Here is a 20789-nt window from a genome sequence, read left to right as displayed (position 1 = left end):
AATCGAGAGAGGAGGCGAGTGAGAGACAGAGGGATGAGAGAGAGAGAGACAGAGGAGGCGAGAGTGGGAGGGAGAGCTGTGAGAGACAGACAGTGAGTGAGAGAGAGAGAGATGTAGCACGACCGACAGAGTGGAAAAGAGAGAGGGGACGAGGGATGGGGAGAGAGGGGTAGAGAGAATGCGAGAGAGAGAGAGGGGAGAGAGAGGGTGGAGAGAGAGGGGAGAGAGAGAGAGCGGGAAGAGAGAGAGGAGGAGAGAGAGGGAGGGAGAGAGCGAGAGAGAGGGAGAGAGAGTGAGAGAGGGTGTGGAGAGAGAGGGGAAAGAGAGAGGTGTGAATAGAGAGTGGGGAAAAAGAGAGGGGGAGAGAGAGAGGGTAGGGCGAGAGAGAGGGGAGGGCGCGAGAGAGAGGGGATGGCGAGAGAGAGGGGGAGGGAGAGAGAAGAGCGGGCGAGACAGAGTGGGGATGGAGAGAGAGAGAGAGAGGAGGGCGACAGAGAGGGGAGCACGAGAGAGAGGGAAGGGTGAGAAGTGGTGGGAGAGAGGGGAGGGAGAAAGAGGGGATGGCGACGGACGGGAGGGCGAGAAGGGGTGGGAGAGAGAGGCGAGGGACAGAGAGGGAATATATAGAGAGGGAAGAGCGAGAGAGAGGGGAGGGTGAGAGAGGGGAGGGCGAAGAGGGGAGGGAGAGAGAGGGGACGGCGAGAGAGAGAGAGGAGGGAGAGAGAAGAGCGGGCTAGAGAGAGTGGGGATGGCGAGAGAGAGAGAGGAGGGCGACAGAGAGGGGAGGACGAGAGAGAGGGAAGGGTGAGAAGTTGTGGGAGAGAGGGAAGGGAGAAAGAGGGGAGAGCGAGAGAGACGGGAAGGGGAAAGAGAGGGGAGAGCGAGAGAGAAGGAAGGGTGAGAGAGGAGAGGTAGAGAGATGCAAGGGAGTGATAGGGGTGGGAGACAGGGGAGTGAGCGGGAGGGGAGGGCGAGAAGGGGACAGCAAGAGAGGGGAGAGATTGGGGGAGTGATTGGGGTGAGAGAGTGAGGAGGGGAGAGATAGAGGGGTGGGAGAGAGGGGTGGCTGAGGCAGGGATGAGAGAGAGCGGGTGAGAAAGAGAGGACGGAGTGTGGGAGAGAGAGGGGATAGGGAGACGGGGTAGAGTGGAAGTTGAGTGAGGGAGTTGAGATAGACAGAATAGAGAGGGTGAGAGAGAGAGGGGAGAGAGACCGCGGGAAGAGAGCGGGGAAGAGAGAGAGTGGGAGGGGGAGAGAGAGGGAGGGAGGGAGAGAAAGGGAGGGAGGGAGAGAGAGAGAGAAAGTGGTGGGAGAGAGAGGGGTGTGAGAGAAAGGGGAGGGAGAGAGAGGGGAAGAGAGAGTGAGATAGAGAGGAAGAGAGAGGGAGAGAGCGAGAGAGGGGGAGAGAATGGGTAGATAGAGGAGTGAAGAGAGAGGGGGAAGAGAGAGGGGAAGAGAGAGAGGGGTAAGAGAGAGAGGAGAGAGAGTGCGGTAAAGAGAGAGGGGAAGAGAGGGGAAGGCGAGAGAAAGGGGACGGCGAGAGAGAGGGGGACGGCGAATGAGGGGAGGGAGAGAGTGAGAGAAGAGTGAGAGAGAGAGGTAGTGAGTGAGATGAAGAGAGGGGGACAGAGAGGGGGATAGAGAGAGATTGGAAGAGCAAGACAGAGAGAAGGCGAGTGAGAGACAGAGGGATGAGAGTGAGAGAAGTACACGGAAGAGAGAGAGAGATAGAGCACAAGCGAGAGAGGGGACCGAGACAGGGGACAAGACAGGGGGAGAGAGTGGGTGGGAGAGAGGAGGAGAGAGAGTGAGGAGATGGAGACAGGGAGAGAGAGAGAGGGGTGGAGAGAGGTGATGAGAGAGAGGTGACGAGAGAGATGGGCGAGAGAGAGAGAGTGTAGACAGAGGGTAGAGAGAGTGAGGGGAGTGAGACAGAGGGGTGTGAGAGAGAGGGGTGGGTGAGAGAGGTGTGAGAGAGCGGGGAGAGAAAGAGAGGAGAGAGAGGAGGAGGAGAGAGAGGATGGAGAGAGAGGGAGTTGAGAGAGAGGGAGTTGACAGAGAGGGGCTAAAAGAGGGTGAGAGAGAAACCGTGGGAGGGAGAGTGGAGAGACAGAGCGGGGAAGAGAGAGAGTGGGAGAGAGAGGAGGAGAGAGAGAGGGAGAGAGAGGGGGGGGAGACAGAGAGTGGGATGGGGAAGAGAGAGATGGTGAAGAGAGAGATGGGGAGAGTGTGTGGGGGAAAGAGAGGGGAAATAGAGAGGGGATGGCGCAAGAGAGAGGGGAGGGCGAGAAGGGGATGGTGAGAGATGGGAGGGTAAGAAGGGGTGGGAGAGAGAGGGGAAGGAGAGAGAGGGGAGAGCGAGAGAGGGCAGTTGAGACAGGAGAAGGCGAGAAGGTGTGGGTGTGAGAAGGGAGGGAGATAGAGGGGAAGGAGAGAGACGGGAGAGCGAGAGAGAGGAGAGAGCGAGTAAGAGGGGATGGTGAGAGGGGGAGGGCGAGAGAGTGGCGAGGGCGAGAGAGAGGAGATGACGAGAGAGAAGAGGGCGACAGAGAGGGTAGGACGAGAGAGGGGAGGGCGAAAGATGCGAGGGTGAGACAGGGGAAGGAGAGAGAGGGGAGAGCGAGAGAGTGGAGAGTGAGAGAGGGGAGGGAGAGAGAGAGGAGAGGTAGAAAGAGGCGCAGGAGAGAGAGGGGAGGGAAAGAGAGGAGAGAGCGAGCGAGAGCAGAGGATCTAAGAGAGGCGAGGGAGAGAGGGGAAGGTGAGAGAGAGAGGGAATGGCGGGAGAGAGAGGGGGAGAAGTGGAGGGCGAGAAAGCACACGGCGAGAGACGAGAAGGCGAGAAGGTTTGGGAGAGAGAGAATGGAGAGAAAGAGGGAAGGGAGAGAGAGAGGATTGGGAGAGAGGGGTGGGAGAGAAAGGGGAGGGCGAGAGAGGATAGACCGAGAGAGAAGGGAGAGCGAGAGAGATGGGAGAGCGAGAGAGAGGGGAGAGCGAGAGAGAGGGAAGGGATAGAGAGGGGAGGGAGAGAGGGGAGGGCGAGAGAGTGGAGGGCGAGAGAGAGGGGAGCGGGACAGAGAGGGGAAGAGAGAGGGGGAAGAGAGAGGGGGAGACGGGGGAAAGAGAGACGGCGACAGAGAGAGAGAAGGGAGGGCGACATAGAAGGAAGGAGGGAGAGAGGGGAAGGCGAGAAGTGGAGGGCGAGAAAGGGGATGGCGAGAGATGGGAGGGCGAGAAGGGGTGGGAGAGAGAGGGGAGGGGAGAGAGGGGAGGGGGAGAGAGGAGAGGGCGACAGAGAGATGTGGGTGAGAGAGAGGAGGGCGGGAGAGTGGGCAGGGCGAGCGATAGGGAGGGTGAGATATAGGGGAGGGTGAGGGGGCGTGAGAGGGGAGCGTGAGAGGGGGAGGGCGAGTGAGGGGAGGGCGAGAGAGAAGGAAGAGCGAGAGAGAGAGGGCGGGTGAGAGAGGGAATGGAGAGAGAGAGGAGGGGAGAGAGGGGGAGGGGAGAGATTGGAGTGGGAGGGAGGGGAGGGGGTGAATAAGGGCAGAAAGAGGGGAGGATGGGAGCCTGGAGGAGGAGATGGATTGGAGGGCGAGTGAGATGAGAACGAGAAATAGTGGACGGGGAGAGAGGGGAGGGGCAAAGTGTGGAGGGTAGAGAGTGGAGGGTGATAGAGGCGAGCGGAGAGAGGGGAGGGTGGGAGAGTGGGAAGGGCGAGAGATGGGGAGGGCGAGAGATAGGGGAGGGCGAAAGATAGAGGAGGGCGAGTGAGAGGGGAAGGTGAGAGAGAGGGAGGGTGAAAGAGAGTGGAGTGGAGAGAGAGGGGAGGGCGAGTGAGTGGATGGCGAGTCAGGGGAGAGTGAGAGAGGGGTGGCCGATAGGGAGGCGAGGGTGAGAGAGAGGGCAGGACGAGAGAGGGAAGGGCGAGAGAGAGGCTAGAGCGAGAGAGAGCAGAGGACAGGAGAGGTGAGGGAGAGAGGGGAGGGCGAGAAACGGGAGGGCGAGAAGGGGTGGGAGAGAGAGTGGAGGGAGAGAGAGGGGAGGGAGAGAGAGGGGAGTGGGAGGGAGGGGAGGGAGAGAGAGGCGAGGGTGGGAGAGAGGAAGGCGAGACAGTGTGGGCGAGAGTGGGGAGGGAAAAAGAGGTTCGGGAGAAAGAGGGAAGGGCAACAGACTGGAGAGCGAGAGGGAAGGATTGCGACAGAGAGGGAAAAGCAGGAGAGAAGGAGGCGAGAGATGGGAGGGAGAGAGAGAGGAGGGGGAGAAAGAGGGGAGGGGAGAGAGGGGAGGGGGAGAGAGGGGAGCAAGAGAGAGGGGAGCGAGAGAGAGTGGAGGAAAAGAGAGAGTGGTGAGGGCGAGATAGAGGGGAAGGCGAGAGAGGGGCGGGCGAGAGAGAGGGAGGGATAGAGGGGAGGGCGAGAGAAAGAGTAGGGACAGACAGAATGCAGCTCGATAGAGTAGAGGCCGTGAGGGGGGAGGGCGAGAGAGGGGAGGTCGAGAAAGAGGGGAGGAAGAAAGCGAGGAGGGAGAGAGAGCAGTGAGGGGGAGACAGAGGTTGGGAGAGAAAGGGGATGGCGAGTGAGCGGAGGTGGTGAATGAGCGGACAGAGAGGGGAGGGTGAGAGCGTGGAGGCGGAGATGGATTGGAGGGTGAGTGAGACGCGAAGGAGAGAGACAGAAGTGGGGAGAGACAGGGAGGTCGAGAGGGGGAGGGCAAGAAAGGGGAGGGCGAGAAATAGTGGAGGGGCAGAGAGGTAAGGGGAGAGATGGGAGGTGGAGAGAGGAGAGGTCGACAGAGAGGTGAGGGAAGAGAGAGGAGGGTGAGTGATAGGGGACAGTGAGAGAGGGGAGGGTGAGAGAGAGGGAAGGGAGAGAGAGAGTGGAGGGCAAGAGACAGGGGAGGGGAAGACAGAGTGGAGAGAGAGAGCGCGGAGGGCGAGAAGGAGTGGAGACCGAGAGAGGGGAGGGTGAGAAAGAGGGAGGGTGAAAGAGAAGGGAGGGAGAGAGATGGGAGAGAGAGAAGGGAGGGAGAGATGGGGAGGGAAAGAGAAAGGGAGGGCGAGAGAGTGGAGGGTGAGACAGGGGAGGGCGACAGAGGGGATAGCGAGATGGAGGCGAGGGCGAGAGAGAGGGCAGTACGAGGGAGGAAAGGGAGAGAGGGGAGGGCGAGAAAGAGGGTAGAGCTATAGAGCAGAGGACAGGAGAGAGGGGATGGCGAGAGGGGGGAGTGCGAGAGAGTGGGGGAAGAGAGAGACGGGGAAGAGAGAGCAGGAGAGAGAGGGGGAAAGAGAGTGAGAGAGGGGTTTTGGCAAGACAGGGCAGTGGGAGAGGGGAAGGGAGAGAGAGAGAGAGAGAGGAAGGACGATTGAGGGGAGGGAGACAGCGGGGAGGGCGAGAGAGGTGAGCGATAGAGAGGGGAGAGCGAGGGGGGCCGAGAGAGGGGGGGCTAGAGGGGGAAGAGCGAGAGAGGGCAGGGAGAGAGAGGGGAGGGCGAGAGAGCGGGGAGAGCGAGAGTGCGGGGAGAGCGAGATTGAGGTGAGAGAGGAGAGGGAGAGAGAGAGAGAAGGGGGAAGGAGAGGGGAAGGGAGAGAGGGGAGGGGTGAATGAGGGGAGAGAGAGGGGAGGGTAAGACCATGAAGGAGGAGATGGATTGGAGGCCCATTGAGACACTAAGGAGAGAGAGAGACGAGTGGGGGAGTAAGGGTTAGGTCGAGAGAGGGGAGGATGAGAAATAATGGAGGGGTAGAGAGGGGAGGGATAGAGAGGGGAGTGTGAGAGAAAGGGAGGGCGAGAGAGAGGTGAGGGAGAGAGAGGGGAGGGTGAGAGTGGGGAAGGTGAGAGAGAGGGAGGGCGAGAGAACGGTGAGGGAGAGAGAGGGGATGGAGAGAGAGAGGGGAGGGGGAGGGAGGGGAGGGTGAGAGAGAGGAAGGGCGAGAGGGAGGTGAGGGAGAGAGAGGGGAGGCTGAGAGGGAGGCGAGGGCGTGATGGAGGGCAGGACGAGAAAGGGAAGGGAGAGAGTGCAGGGCGAGATAGAGAGTAGAATGAGAGAGAGCGCAGGACAGGAAAGTGGGAAGGCAGGGAGGGGAGGGCGAGAGAGGGGAGGGCGACAGAGAGGGATAGACGGTAGAGAAGGGGCGAGAAGTGGAGAGCGAGAAAGGGGAGGGCAAGAGTCAGGCGGGCGAGAAGGGGTGGGAGAGGGAGGGGAGGGAGAGAGAGTGGAGAGGGAGGGATGGGAAGGAGTGAGAGGGGAGGCGGGAGAGCCAGGAGAGCGCGAAAGACGGGAGGGGGGTGTGAGAGACAAGAGGGCGAGAAGGGGTGGGCGAGAGAGGGGAGTGCGAGACACGGGAGGGCGAGAAGGGGTGGGAGAGAGAGTGGAGAGTGAGAGAGCGGACGGAGAGACAGGGGAGTGGGAGAGAGAGGAGGCAGAGAGGGGAGGGCGAGAGAGTGGTGGGAGAGAGAGTGGAGGGAGAGGGGGAGTGCGAGAGATGGGAGGGCGAGAGAGGGGAGGGCAAGAGAGGAGAGGACGAGAGAGCGGGGAGTACGAGAGAGAGGGGAGGTGAAGAGATCGTGGGGGAGAGATATTAGGGGAGAGAGGGGAGGGCGAGAGACAGGGGAGGTCGAGGGAGAGGGGAGGGCGAGACAGAGGGGAGAGGGAGAGAGGGGAGGTCAAGAGATATGAGAGTGAGAGAGGGGAGAGGGAGAGAAGGGTGAATGAGAGCAAAGGAAAGGCGGGAGGGAGGAGACAGGGAGAGTGGTGAGGGGTGAGAGGGCAGAGAGAAGGGAGGAATAGAGAAGAGAGGGAGAGAGAGGAGAATGTGAGAGAGGAGAGGGTGAGAGAGGGGAGGGTGAGGGATGGGTGAGAGATGAGGAGGGAAGAGAGCGCGGAGGGCGAGAGTGGGAAGGGCAAGAGAGGGACGGGCGAAAGAGGGGGTAGGGCGAGAGAAGGGGAGGGAGAGGGGGGAGGGAGAGAGAGAGCGGAGGGCGACGGACAGGGGAGGACGAGTGTAGGCAGGGCGAGAGAGTGGAGGGCGAGAGAGGGGGATGTGCAAGAGAGAGGGGAGGGCGAGAGAGAGGAGAGAGCGACAGAGAGGGGAAGGGGAGAGAGGGGCGCGTGAGAGAGTAGAGGGAGAGAAAGGGGAGAACCAGAGAGGGGAAGTCGAGTGAGAGGGGTGTTACGGAGAGGGGAGGGCGAGAGAGGTGAGGGCGAGAGAGAGGGAAGTGGGAAAGAGGGGAGGGTGAAAGAGGGGCTGGCGAGAGAGGGGAGGGCGCGAGAGGGGTGGTCGAGAGAGGAGGGGGCGAGAGAGAGTGGAGAGCGAGAGAAAGGGAAGGTTAGAGAGGGGAGGGGGAGAGAGGGGAGGGCGATAGAGAGGGGAGGGAGATAGAAGGGTGGACGAGAGCGAGTGAAGGGCGAGAATGAGGGGACGGCGTGAGAGATGGGAGGGCAAGAGAGAGTGGATGGCGAGAGAGGGCAGGGCGATAGTGTGAAGGGTGAGAGGGGAAGAGTGAGGCAGGCGGAGGGTGAGAGGGAGAGGGATGGAGAAGAGAGTGCGAGAGAGGGGCTGGAGAGAGAGGGGAGGGCGAGAGAGAGGGGAGGGAGAGAGGTTGCTCTACGAGGGTGAGGGGAGGGCAAGAGAGAGGCGAGGTGGAGAGAAGGGAGGGCAGAGATGAGCGGGCGAGAGAGGGGAGGGAGAGAGAGGGTGGTCGCGAGCGAGTGGAGGGCGAGAGGGAAGGGAGAGGGAGAGAGGTGAGCGGTTGAGAAGGGTGAGAGAATTGAGCAACAGAGAGGGGAGTGGGAGAGAGGGCATGGGGTGAAAGGGGAGGGCGAGAGAGAGGGGAGCAGAGAGTGAGGGGAGAGAGAATGGAGGGTTTGCGAGGGGATGAGGAGTGAGAGCGGATGGCGATTGAGAGGGTAGGCAATAGAGAGGATTGGACGAGCGAGAGGTTAGGGCGAGAAGAAAGGAAGGGGAGAGAGTAGAAGGGGAGAGAGAGGGAATGGGTTGAGATGGCGGAGAGAAGGGAGGTTGACGGGAAGGACAGTGAATGGAAGGCGAATTAGAGGGAAGGGCGATAGAGAGGTGAGGGTGAGCGAGAGGGTAGGGGAGAGAGGAGAGTGAGAGGGAGGGGAGGGCTAGAGAGAGGGGAGTGAGAGAGATGGGAGGTCGAAGGAGGGGAGGGAGATTGAGGGGAGGTCGATAGACGGGAGGGAGAGAGAGGGGAGAGAGAGAAGGAGGGAGAGAGAAGGGAGAACGAGAGTGGGGAGGGCAAGAGAGAAGGGAGGGCGAGGGGCAGGGCGAGAGAGGGGGAGCGTGAGAGAGAGGGAAAGGGGAGAGACGGAAGGGCGAGCGAGTGGAGGGAGAGAGGGGGCTGGGCTAGAGAGGGGAGGGCTTGAGATAGGGGTGGCACATCGAGGGGAGGGCGAGAGGGGGAGTGTGAGAGAGGGGAGGTTGAGATAGGGGAGGGGAAGAGAGAGGAGGGCGAGACTGAGGGGAGGGCGAGAGAGAGGGCAGTGCGAAGGAAGGGAGGGAGTGTGAGGGGAGGTAGATAGACGTGAGGGAGAGAGGGGGAGGGAGAGAGAGTGGAGGGAGAGAGAGAAGTGAGAGAGAGAGAGAGGGGAGGTCAAGAGAGAAGGGAGGGCGAGAGAGTAGGGAGGGCGAAGGAATGGAGGGAGTGTGAGGGGATGTAAATAGACAGGAGGGCGAGAGAGTGGGGAGAGTGAGTGAGGGGAGAGCGAGAGAGAAGGGATGGAGAGAGAGGGAAGTGCGAGAGAGAGGGGAGGGAATAAGAGATCGGAAGGAAAGAGTGGATGGCGAGAGAAGGCAGGGTGCTGGTGTGGAGGGTGAGTGAGGAGAGAGCGAGAGAGAAGGGGTGGAGAGAGAGGGGGGAATGCGAGAGAGTGGGGAGGGTTTGACAGATGGGAAGGCAAGAGAGAGTGGAGGGCGAGAGGGGAAGGGTGAGACGGGGAGGGTGGGAGGGGGTGGGATGGAGAGGGGAGTGTGAGAGATGGGGAGGGAGAGAGAGGAGAGGGCGAGAGAGGTGGTGGGCGAGTGAGAGTGGAGGCCGAGAGAGAAGGAAGGGGAGAGAGTGGAGGTGGGGAGATAGGGGAGGGGTAGAGATGGCGGAGAGACAAGACGTTGAGGGGTAAGGACAGAGAAGGGACGGCGAATGAGAGGGGAGGGCGAATGAGGGGGAGGGCGAGCGAGAGTGTAGGGGAGAGAGGGGAGGGAGAGTGAGGTGAGGGGAAGAGAGAGGGGAGCAGGAGAGTGTGGAGGGCGAAAGAGATGAGCGGGCGAGAGAGGGGTAGTTTGAGAGAGAGAGGAGGGCGAAGGAGGGGAGGGTGAGTGAGAGGACGGAGAGAGAGGGGAGTGCGAGAGAGAGGGGAGGGCGAGAGAGAGGTAAGGGCGAGAGAGAGTGCAGGGCAAGATGGGGAGGGCGTGATGGGGAGGGCGAGAGAGAGGGGAATTGGAGTGAGGGGAGGGCGAGAGAGTCGAGGGAGAGAGAGGAGAGGGTGAGAGAGGGGAGAGCGACAGAGGGGAGGGCAAGAGAGAGGGGAAGGGGAGAGAGGGGAGGGCGAGAGAGTGGAGGGACAGAGAGGCGAGGTTGAGAGAGGGGAGAGCGAGAGAGAGGAGGGTGAGAGAGGATAGGGTGAGAGAGGGGATGGAGAGAGAGGGGTGGGTGAGAAAGAGGCGAGGGTGCTAGAGAGGGGAGGGCGAGAGAGGGGAGGGTGATGGAGGGGTAGGGGAAGAGAGGGGAGGGGGAGAGAAGGGGAGGGCAAGAGAGAGATGAGTGCGAGAGAGTGGAGGGTAAGAGAGGGGGAGGATGAAGGAGGGAAGAGAGAGTGATGGGAGCTAGACAGACGGGAGGGAGAGATGGGGAGGGAGAGAGAGGGGAGGGAGAGAGGGGTTGAGAGGGGAGGGAGAGAGAGGGGAGGATGAGCGGAAGCGGAGAGACAAAGGGGGAGAGGGGGAAGTCGAGAGAGGGGGAGGACGAGAGACGGGAGGGCGAGAGAGGGTAGGGTAAGAGAGGGGATGGAGAGACAGTGGTGGGTGAGAGAGAGGGGAGGGTGCGAGAGAAGGGAGGGTGAGAGAGACATGAGTGCGAGAGAGTGGAGGGTGAGGGAGGGGGACGATGAAGGAGGGTAGCGAGCGTGAGGGGAGATAGATTGACGGGAGGGAGAGATGGGGAGGGAGAGAGAGGAGAGGTAGTGAGAGAGGGGAGCGTGAGAGAGAGGAGGGCGAGAGAGTGGCGAGGGCGAGAGAGGGCAGGGCAAGAGAGGGTAGGGCGAGTGAGGGGAGAGCGAGATAGAGGGAAGGAAAGAGAGAGGGAATACGAGAGAGGAGGAGGGTGAGACAGAGGGGAGGGCATGAGATAGTGGAGGGCGCGGGGAGAGTGTGAGACGGGGAGGGCGAGAGAGGGAAGGGAGGGAGAGGAAAGGGCGAGAGAGGGGAGGGAGAGACAGTGCAGGGGAGAGACAGGGGAGGGGTAGAGATGGCAGTGAAAAGGGAGGTTGAGGGGCGAGGACAGAGAGGAGACGGCGAATGAGAGGGAAGAGCGATAGAGATGGGAGGGCGAGCGAGAGTGGAGGGGAGAGAGAGGGGAGGGAGAGGGAAGGGAGGGCAAGAGAAAGGGGAGTGAGAAAGTGGAGAGGGCGAAAGAGGGGAGGGAGAGAGAGGGGAGTGAGAGAGAGTGGAAGGAGAGAGAGGGGAGTGCGAGAGAGAGGGGAGGGCGAGAGAGAGTGGAGGACGAGAGGTTGAGGGCGTGAGAGGGGAGGGCGAGAGAGATGGGAGGGAGAGAGGGAGGGGAGATGAGAGTGGAGGGCGAGAGATTGGAGTGTGATACGGGGTGGGCCAGACAGGGGAGGGTGAGAGAGGGCGGTGGGACAGAGAGGGGAGGGTGAGAGAAGGGAGGGCGAGAGAGGGAATGGTGAGAGAGAAGCAAGGGCGAGAGATGGGAAGGGCGAGAGAGGGGTGGGGCAGAGAGGGGAGGGCGATAGAGAGGGGAGGTTGAGAGAGAGGGGAAGGGGGAGAGGGGAGCGCGAAAGAGTGGAGGGAGAGATGGGGTGGGCCAGAGAGAGGAGGGCGAGAGATGGGAGTTTGACAGAGGGTAGGGTGCAAGAGCGGAGGGCGAGAGAGGGGAGGGCGAGAGAGGGAAGGGTGAGAGAAGGGTGGTGAAGAGAGGTGAGGGGAGTGAGGGCTGTGGGAGAGAGAGAGAGGTGGGGCAGTGACGGGAGAGCGAGAGAGACGGGAGGTTGAGAGAGAGAGGGGAGGGCGAGAGAGGGGAGAGCAAGAGAGGGGATGGTGAAAGAGGGGTGGGCGAGAGAGGGGAGGGCGAGAGGGAGGGGAGGGTGAGAGAGAGGGGAGGGCGAGAGACAGGGGTTGGGACAGAGAGGGGAGGGCAAGAGAGTGGAGGGCGATAGAGGGGAGGGTGAGAGAAGGGAGGGCGAGAGAGGGATTACCGAGAGAGAGGTGGAGGGTGAGAGAGAGGGGAGGGCGAGAGAGGGGGAGGAAAAGAGAGGGGCGGGGGAGAGTGTGGAGAGCGAAAGAAAAGGGATGGAGAGACAGTGGAGGATGAGGCAGAGGGGAGGGTGCGAAAGAGGGGAGGGCGAGAGAGGAGACAGTGAAAGTGGGGAGGGCGAGAGAGCGGAGAGAGAGAGAGAGGAGAGCGAGAGAGGGGAGAGTGAAACAGGGGAGGGTGAGTGAGCTGAGGGTGAGGGGGCGAGAGAGGGGTGGGCAAGAGATGGGGTAGGCGAGAGATCGCGCAGGGCGAGAGATTGAGGATGGTGGGAGATAGGGGAGTGCAAGAGATGGGGAGGATGAGAGATAAGGGAGGGCCAGAGATCGGGGAGGTCGTGAGAGTGGAGGGACAGAGAGTGTAGGGTGAGAGAGGGGAGAGCAAGAGAGAGTGAAAGCGGAGAGAGTAGGGAGGGAGTGGGAGGAGACCGAGAGTGAGGGAAGGGAGAGAGAGGGAACGCGGAGAGTAAAGGGAGGGAGAGGGAGAGGGGGGGAGAGAGGGGGAGGATGAGAGAGGGGGAGGGCAAGAGAGGGCGAGGGCGTGCGAGATGAGAGGGCGAGAGAGAGAGGTGTGCGAGTGAGTGGAGGGCAAGAGAGGGGGAGGGTGAGAGAATGGAGGGCGAGAGAGGGGGAAGGCGAATGAGAGGGGAGGGCGAGAGAGGGCAGAGCGAGAGAATGGTGAGGGAGAGAGAGGAGAGTGGGGGGATGTGCGAGAAAGTGAAGGGTGAGAGGGAGAGGGCGAGACAGGGGAGGGCGAGTGAGAGTGGAAAGGGAGAGAGGGGAGAGCGAGAGAGTTGAGGGCGAGAGAGGGAATGGAGAGAGACGGAAGGGCAAGAGATGGGGAGGTCAAGAGAAGGGGCCAAGAGCGGGGAAGGCAAAGAGAAGGGAGTGCGAGAGAGGGCAGGGCGAAAGAGTGGAGGGCGAGAGAGTGGAGATCGAGAGAGAGGTGAGGGAGAGAGAGAGAAGAAAGCGAGAGAGAGGGGAGAGCGAGAAGGTGAGTGTGAGACGGAATGGGCGAGAGAGAGGGGACGGGGAGAGAGAGATAGGGTGAAGGCGAGACGGGGGATGGGGAGAGAGGGGATGGACAGAGAGGGAAGGGCAGGAGAGGCGAGGGTGATAGAAGGAGGGGTAGGGTGAGGGTCGCGAGAGAGGTGTGGGCGAGAGATAGATGTGAGCGAGAGATATAGGATGATGATAGAAAGGGGAGTGAAAGATTTGGGAAGGGCGAGAGATGGTGACGGCCATAGATCGGGGAAGTCGAGTGAGGGGAGGGTGAAGGGGGTAGGGTGAGAGAGAGGAGAGCAAGAAAAATCGAAAGAGGAGAGAGAGGGGAGGGAGAGGATTGAGGAGGACGAGAGACAGGGAAGGACAAGAGAGGGGGAGAGGGAGAGAGAATGGAAGGTGAGAGTGGGCGGGTGAGTCAGAGGGGAGGGCGAGAGACGGGGTGTGCGAGAGAGAGGGGAGGGCACAAGGGACGTGAGGCAAGAGACAGTGGAGGTTGAGAGGGTGAGGGCAAGACAGGAGAGGGCGGGAGAGAGGGGAAAAGAAGAGATAGGGGAGTACAAGAGATGGGGAGGGTGCGAGATAGGGGAGGGCCAGAGATCGGGGAGGTCGAGAGAGCGGAGGGCGACAGAGGGGAGAGCGAGAGAGGGGAGAGCAAGGGAAAGGGTAACCAGAGAGAGAGGAGTGGTAGATGGAGGGGAGGGCAAGAGTTGGGGAGGGAGGGAGAAGGGAGGGCGAGGAGAGAGGGGATGGCGAGTTTGGGGGATGGCGAGACAGTGAGGAGAGCGAGAGAGACAGAGAGAGGATTGCAAGAGAGTGGAGGGCAAGAGAGAGGGGGAGGGCGAGAGAGAATGGAGGGCGAGAGTGGGGAGTGCGAGAGAGAGGTGGGGTGAGAGGGGAGGGAGAGAGAGGGGAGGGAGAGAGAGATTGAGGGAGAGAGAGGGGACGGAGAAAGAGACGGGAGCGTGAGAGAGGGGAGGGCGAGAGTGGTGATGGCGAGAGAGAGAAGGGCGAGAGACGGAAGGGCAAGAAATAAGGAGGGCGAGTGAAGGGGAGGGGGAGAGGTGAGGGATAGAGAGGGCAGTGCCAGAGAGAGGGGAGGGCGAGAGAGAGAGGGGAGGGCGAGAGAGAGGGGAGGGCGAGAGAGAGTGGAGGGCGAATGTGGAAGGTGAGACAGGGGAGGGCGAGAGAGTGGTGAAAGAGTGAGGGTTGGGCGAGAGAGGAGAGGGCGAGAGGAGGGGTGGGAAATGGTGGGGAGGGCGAGAGAGAGGAGGGCGAGATTGGTAAGGGTGAGAGAGAGGGGAGGGCGTGAGAGGGGAGGGCGAGAGAGAGGGTAGGTTGAGAGAGAGGGGAGGGAGAATGCGGGGAGGGCGGGAGAGGCGAGAGCGATAGATGGGAGGGAGGTACCGGGAGGGTGAGGGTGGCATGAGACGTGTGGGCGAGAGATGGGATCGGCGAGAGAAAGGGGAGTGAAAGATTTGGGAAGTTAGAGAAATGGTGAGGGCCATAGATCGGTGAAATCGAGAGAGGGGAGGGCAAGGGGTGTAGGGCAAGAGAGGGGAGAGTAAGAGAAATTGAAAGCGTAGAGAGTGGGGAGGGAGTGCGAGGGGAGGGAGAGTGAATTGAGGGAGAGATGGAAAGCAGAAAGAGAGGGGAGGGAAAGGAAGGGGAGGGAGAGAGGGGAGGACAAGAGAGGGGGAGAGCGAGAGGGAATGGAGGGTGAGAGGGGGAGGGTGAGACAGAGAGGAGGGCGAGAGACGGCAGGGCGAGAGAGGGGAGGGCGAGAGAATGGAGAGCGAGAGAGAGGTGAGGGAGAGAGAAGGGGAGTGCGAGAGAGAGGGCAGGGCGATAGGGAGGTGAGGCGAGAGAGAGAGGAGGTTGAGAGGGTTAGGGCAAGACAGGGGAGGGCGGGAGAGAGGGGAAGGGGATAGGGGGAAGGTGAGAGAGGGCGAGTGACGGGAGTGCGAGAGATAGGTGTGGGCAAGAGATAGGCGTGGGTGACAGATGGGGAAGGCGAGAGAGAGGGGAGTGCAAGAGATGGGGAGGGTGAGAGATAGGGGAGGGCCAGAGATTGGGGAGGTCGAGAGAGGGGAGGGCGACAAAGGGGAGAGCGAGAGAGGGGAGAGCAAGAGAGAGGGAAAGCAGAGAGAGGAATGGGAGATGGAGGGTAGTGCAAGAGAGGGGGAGGGAGAGAGAGGGGAGGGCGAGAGAGAGGGAATGGCGAGGTCGGGGGATGGCGAGAGAGTGGGGAGAGCGAGAGAGAGAGAGGAGTGCGAGAGAGTGGAAGGAAAGAGAGAGGGGGAGGGGCGAGAGAGAATGGGGGGCGATTGAGTGGGAAGTGTGAGACAGGGGAGGGAGTGAGAGAGGGGAGCACGAGAGATGGGAGGGCGAGAGAGGAGAGCGAGAGGGGTGAGATCATGAGATGGAAGTGCGAGCGAGGGGAGGGTGAGAGGGGCGAAAGCAATAGAGGGTGGCGAGAGAGGGGATGGCGAGAGATAGGGATGGGCGAGGGAGAGTAGGGCGATAGAAGGGAGTGCGAGTGAGGGTGTAGGCAGTCACAGGGAGGGAGAGAGACGGGAGGGCGGGAGATGGGCGAGCGAGAGGGGCGAGAGCAAGAGAGGGGAGTGTGAGAGGGGAGGGTGAATGAGGGGTGACTGATGGAGTAGAGACAGTAGAAGGAGAGAGAGGGGAGGGCAAGAGTTTTGGAGGGCGAGAGAGAGGGGAAGGGAGAGAGGAGAAGAAGAGAGAGGGGGGTGAGAGAGACGGGATGGAGCAAGTGAGGGGAGGGCGAGAGAGAGGACGGCGAGAGACTGGAGAGCGAGAGAGGCGCCTGTGAAAGAGGGGAGGGTGAAAGAGTGAGAGGTAGGGGCAGGCGTGAGATAGGGGCGGGTGAGAGATAGGGAAGGACGAGAGATGGGGACGGCACGAGATGGGGATCGCGAGAGATAGGGGAGGGCCAGAGATAGTGGAGGGTGAGTGAGGGGAGGGCGAGAGAGAGAGAAATCCGAGAGAGGGGCGGGAGTGGGAGTGGAGGGCAAGAGAGAGGGGACGGTGGGAGAGGGCGAGGGCGAGAGAGACAGGTGTGCGAGAGAGTGGGAATGGCGAGAGATGGGATGGGGTGAGAGGGGAGGGAGAGAGAGGGGAGGAAGAGAGAAAGGGGTAGAGAGAAAGAGGAGAGAGAGAAGGAGGGCGAGAGAGGGGAGGGCGAGAGAGAGGGGAGGGACAGAGTTTGGGGAGGGGCAGAGATAGGGGAGAACGACAGATGGGAGCAGAAGAGAGAGGGAAAGCAGAGAGAGAGGGGAGCGAGAGAGAGGGGGAGGGCGAGAGAGGGAGAGGGCGAAAGAGAGGGGAGCGCAAGAGAGTGGAGGGCGAGAAAAGGGGAGAGGGGGCGGCGAGGGTTGGGAGGGAGGGTGAGAGGAGGGCGAGAGAACGTTGAGGGACAGAGAAAGGGGAGTGTGAGAGAGGGGAGTTGGAGAAATGGGAGCGGAAGAGAGAAGGAAAGCAATGAGAGAGGGGAGGGAGAGAGAGGGAGAGTGCGAGAGAGTGGGGAGGGCAAGAGAGGTGAAGGGCGAGAGAATGGGAGGGAGGGAGAGGGGAGGGCGAGAGAGAGAGAGGATCGCGAGAGAGTGAGGATGGCGAGAGATGGGATGGGGTGAGAGGGGGGGAGAGAGAGGGGAGGGAGAGAGGAGGAGAGAGAGGAGGGGAGAGAGAGAGAGGGGAGGAAGATAAAGGGGGAGGGGGAGAGCGAGTGGAGGGCGAGAGAAGGGGATGGAGGGAGAGGGGATGGCAAGAAAGTGGAGGGGGACAGAGCAGAGGTCGAGGAAGGGAAGGGTGAGAGAGGGGAGGGCGAGGGTGCGAGAGTGGGGTGAACGAGAGGTGGGGTAGGCGAGAGACAGTGGTGTGCAAGAGTTGGGGAGGGCCAGAGAGAGGGGAGGGCCAGAGAGAGAGGGGACCACGGGAGAGGGGAGACCGAGAAATGGGATCACAAGAGAGAGGAAGAGCGGAGAGAGATGGGAGGAAGAGGGAGGGGAGGACAAGATGGAGATGAGGGAGGGAGTGGGTTAGGGCGCGAGAGAGTGGAGGGAGAGAGAGTGGGAGGGCAAGATAGGGGTTGGGCGAGAGACAGGGGAGAGCAAGAGAGTGGGGAAGGCGAGAGAGGGGAGGGTGGTCAGAGGGGAGGGAGAGAGGGGAGGTGGAGAGTGGAGGGAGTGAGGGGAGGGAGAGAGAGAAGGGAGAGATAGAGGGAGGGGAGGGAGGCGAGCGTGAGAGGCGGAGGGCGAGAGGGGTAGTATGAGAGAGTGGCGAGAGAGAGAGAGGAGGGCGAGAGAGGGGAGGGCGAGTGAGGGAGTAGGGTTGAGAGAGGGGAGGGATGGTGTTGCGCGAGAGAGGGGAGGGAGAGATAGGGAGTGCGTGAGAGGGGAGTGCGAGAGAGAGGAGAGCGAGAGAGGCGAGACCGAAAGAGGGGAGGGTGAGAGGGGGGAGGGTCAAGGCGCGAGAATGGAGTGGGTGATAATAGGGGCAGGTGAGGGATGGGGTGGGCGAGAGACAGGGGAGGGCGAGAGAGTGGGGAGGGGAGGTGAAAGGGGTGGGAGAGAGAGGTGAGAGAAGAGAGAAAGGGGAGAGAGGAAAGGACGAGAGATGGGGAGGGTGGGAGAAAGGGAGGGAGCAAGGGGGATGGAGAGAGAGAGAAGGGTGAGATAGAGAGGAGCGCGAGAGAGGGCAGGATGAGAGAAGGGCGAGTGAGAGGGCTGTGTGAGAGAGAGGGGAGGGCGTGAGAGAGGGGAGGGCATGAGAGAGAGGGGAGGGCGAGAGAGAGCAGAGGTCGAGAGAGGGGAGGGCGAGACAAGGGGAGCGTGAGAGAGAGGGGAAGGGGAGAGATGGGTGGGTGAGAGAGTGGAGGGAGAGAGAGTGGAGATCCAGAGAGGGGAGGGCGAGAGGGACGAGTGGGACAAAGAGAGGAGGGCAAGAGAGGGAAGGGCGAGAGGGGGAGGGAGAGAGAGTGGAGGGCGATATAGAGGGGTGGGTGAGAGTGAGGGGAGGGCGAGAGATAGGAGGGCGAGATGGAGGGGGCGAGGGAGAGGAGAAAGGGAGAGGGGAGGGCGAGAGAGGGGAGGGATAGAGAGCGGAGAGCCAGAGAAGGGTCAGCGAGAGAGTGGGGTGGCTCAGAGAGGGCAGGGCGAGATGGGGAGGGCGAAAGAGGGGACAGTGAGAGAGAGGAGGGCGATGGATTGGAGTGCGAGAGAGGGAATGGTTAGAGACGGGAGAACGAGCGAGGGGAGGGCGACAGAGAGGGCAGTGTGAGAGAGAGGGGAGGGCGAGAGAGGGGAGGGCGAGAGAGGACCGGCGAGAGAGAGGGGAGGACGAGAGAAAGGGGAGGCAACGAGATAGTGGGGGAATGATATTAGGTGGAGAGAAGTGGGCCAAGCGAAAGGGGAGGACGAGGGAGAGGGGAGGGCGAGACAGAGCGGAGAGGTAGAGAAGGGTGAACGAGAGTGAGGGAAAAGCAGGAGTGAGGGAACGGGAGAGTGGGGAGATTTGAGAGGGGAGATAGAAGGGAGGAATAGAGAGGAGAGGGAGAGCGAGGAGAATGAGATTGAGGAGAGGGAGAGAGATGGGAGGGGGAAAGGGGGTGTGCGAGAGAGAGGGAAGGGAAAGAGAGAGTGGAGGGTGAGAGTGCGAAGGGCAAGAGAGGGGGTAAGGCGAGAGAAGGGGAGGGAGAGAGGGGGAGGGAGAGGGGGGCGAGAGACGGGAGAGCAAGAGAGCGCAGGGCGAGCGAGGGGAGGGGAGAGATGAGGTATGGCGAGTGAAGGGGATGGAGAGTGGGGGAGTGCGAGAGAGAGGGGTGTGCGAGAGAGAGGGGAGGGCGAGAGAGAGGAGAGAGCAACAGAGAGTTAACGGGGAAAAAGGGGAGGGTGAGAGAGTGGAGGGAGAGAATGGGGATGGCCATAAAGGGGAGGACGAGTGAGAGGGGAGTAGGAGAGAGGGGAGGGCGAGAGAGGGGAGGGCGAGAGAGGAGAGGGTGAGAGAGAGGGGAGGGTGAGAGAAAGGGGAGGGGAAGAGAAGGGAGAGAGGGAGAGGGGGGCGACAGAGAGCGGAGGAAGAGAGTGGGGAGGACGAGGGAGAGGGGAGGGCGATAGAGAGGCGAGGGGGGAGAACAGAGGGCGAGAGAGGAGCGGGCGAGAGAGGGGAGGGAGGGAGAAGGGTGAACGAGAGCGAGTGAAGGGCGAGAGGGAGGGGAGAGGGAGAGAGGTGAGGGGTTGAGAGGGGGAGAGAGGGGAGGAACAGAGAGGGGAGTGGGAGAGAGGGCAGTGGGTGAGAGGGAGAGTGAGAGAGAGGGGAGGGGTTAGTGACGGGAGACAGAGTGGAGGGTGTGAGAGGGGATAAGGAGTGAGAGTAGAGGACGATTGAGGGGGAGGCAATAGAGAGGATTGGACGAGCGAGAGGGTAGGGCGACAGAAAAGGAAGGGGAGAGAGTAGAGGGGGAGAGAGAGGGGTGGGGAGAGATGGCGGAGAGAAGGGAGGTTGAGGGGGGACGACAAAGAAGGGACTGCGAATGAGAAGGGAGGGCGATAGAGAGGTGAGGGTGAGCGAGAGTGTGTGGGAGAGAAGAGAGTGAGAGGTAGTGGAGGGCAAGGGAGGGGAGGGCGAGAGAGAGGTGAGGGTGAGAGAGAATGGAGGGCGAGAGGGGAGGGCGAGACTGGGAGAGGGTGAGAGAATGAGCGGAAGGGAGAGAGGGAAGGGCGAGAGAGTGGAGAGAGAGAGGGGGGTGGGCAAGAGAGGGGACGGCGAGAGAGAGGTGTGGGACAGAGAGGGGAGGGCGAGAGGGGGGAGCGTGAGAGAGGGGAGGGTGAGATAAGGGGAAGGGCGAGAGAGGGAAGATCGAGAGATGGGAGCGGGAGAGAGAGGGAAAGCGGAGAGGGGGGAGGGAGAGAGAGGGGGAGGGCGAGAGATAGGGGAGGGCGAGAGAGATGGGAGGGCAAGAGAGAGTGGAGGGCGAGAGGGGAAGGGTGAGACATAGGCAGGGCGAGAGTGTGGAGGGATGGAGAGGGGAGTGCGAGAGAGGGGAGGGAGAGAGGGGAGAGCAAGAGAGAGGTGTGGGCGAGAGAAAGTGGAGGGCGAGAGAAGGAAGGGAAGAGTGTGGAGGGGAGAGAGGGGGGGTGGAGACGGCGGAGAGAAGGGAGATTGAGAGGCGAGCACAGGGAAGGGATGGTGAATGAGAGTGGAGGGCGATAGAGAGGGGAGGGCGAGCGAGATTGTAGGGGAGAGGGAGGGGAGGGAGAGGGAGTGGAGGGCAAGAGAGAGGGGAGCAGGAGAATGTGGAGGGCGAAAGAGATGGGCGGGCGAGAGAGGGCGAGGGCGAGAGAGAGGTGAGGGCGAGAGAGAGGTGAGGGCAAGAAAGAGGTGAGGGCAAGAGAGATTGCAGGGCGAGATTGGGAGGGCGAGAGGGGGAGGGTGAAAGAGAGGGGAAGGGGAGAGAGGGGAGGGCGAGAGAGTGGAGGGAGAGAGCGCGGAGGGTGAGAGAGGGGAGAACGAGAGAGGTGAGGATGGGAGAGGATAGGGTGAGAGAGGGGAGGGCGAGAGAGAGGGGTGGGTGAGAGAGCGCGGAGGCTGAGAGACGGGAGGGTGAGAGAGGGGAAGGTGATAGAGTGGGAGGGGAAGAGAGGGGAGGGGTGGAGAGGTGGAGAGCGAGAGAGAGGAATGCGAGAGAGTGGAGAGTGCGAGAGAGGGGAGGGCGAGAGAGTGGGGTGGGGTTGAGCGGGGAGGGACAGAGGGAGAGGAAGAGAGAAAAGGGAGAGAGAAAGGGGAGAGAGTGGGAAGTCAAGAGAGGGGAGGGCGAGACACAGGAGAGGGTGAGAGAGAGGGGAAGGCGAGAGAGGGGAGGGCGAGAGAGTGGAGGGAGAGACGGGGTGGGCCAGAGAGGGGAGGGCGAGTGAGGGGAGGGCGAAAGAGGGGAGGGTGAGAGTGATGGAAGGGCGAGAGAGAGGAGGGCGAGAGAGGGGTAGGTGAAGAGAGGGGAGGGGGAGAGAACGTGGCGAGAGAGAGAAGGGTGGGACAGAGGGGAAGGGAGAGAGAGGGGGGTGAGAGAGATGGGAGGGCAAGAGAGGGGAGGGCGAGAAAGGGGATGGTTAGAGAGGGGTGGGCGAGAGAGGGGATGGTGAGAGAGGGGTGAGCGAGAGAGGGGAGGGGGAGAGACAGGGGAGGGTGAGAGAGAGCGGAGGGTGAGAGAGCGCAGTTGGGACAGAGAGGGGTTGGGACAGAGAGGGGAGGGCAAGAGAGGGGAGGGTAA

Source organism: Chiloscyllium punctatum, chromosome 24 (genome assembly GCF_047496795.1).
Source record: "Chiloscyllium punctatum isolate Juve2018m chromosome 24, sChiPun1.3, whole genome shotgun sequence".
Classification (NCBI taxonomy): domain Eukaryota; kingdom Metazoa; phylum Chordata; class Chondrichthyes; order Orectolobiformes; family Hemiscylliidae; genus Chiloscyllium; species Chiloscyllium punctatum.
Note: the sequence above shows the minus strand (reverse complement) of the source record.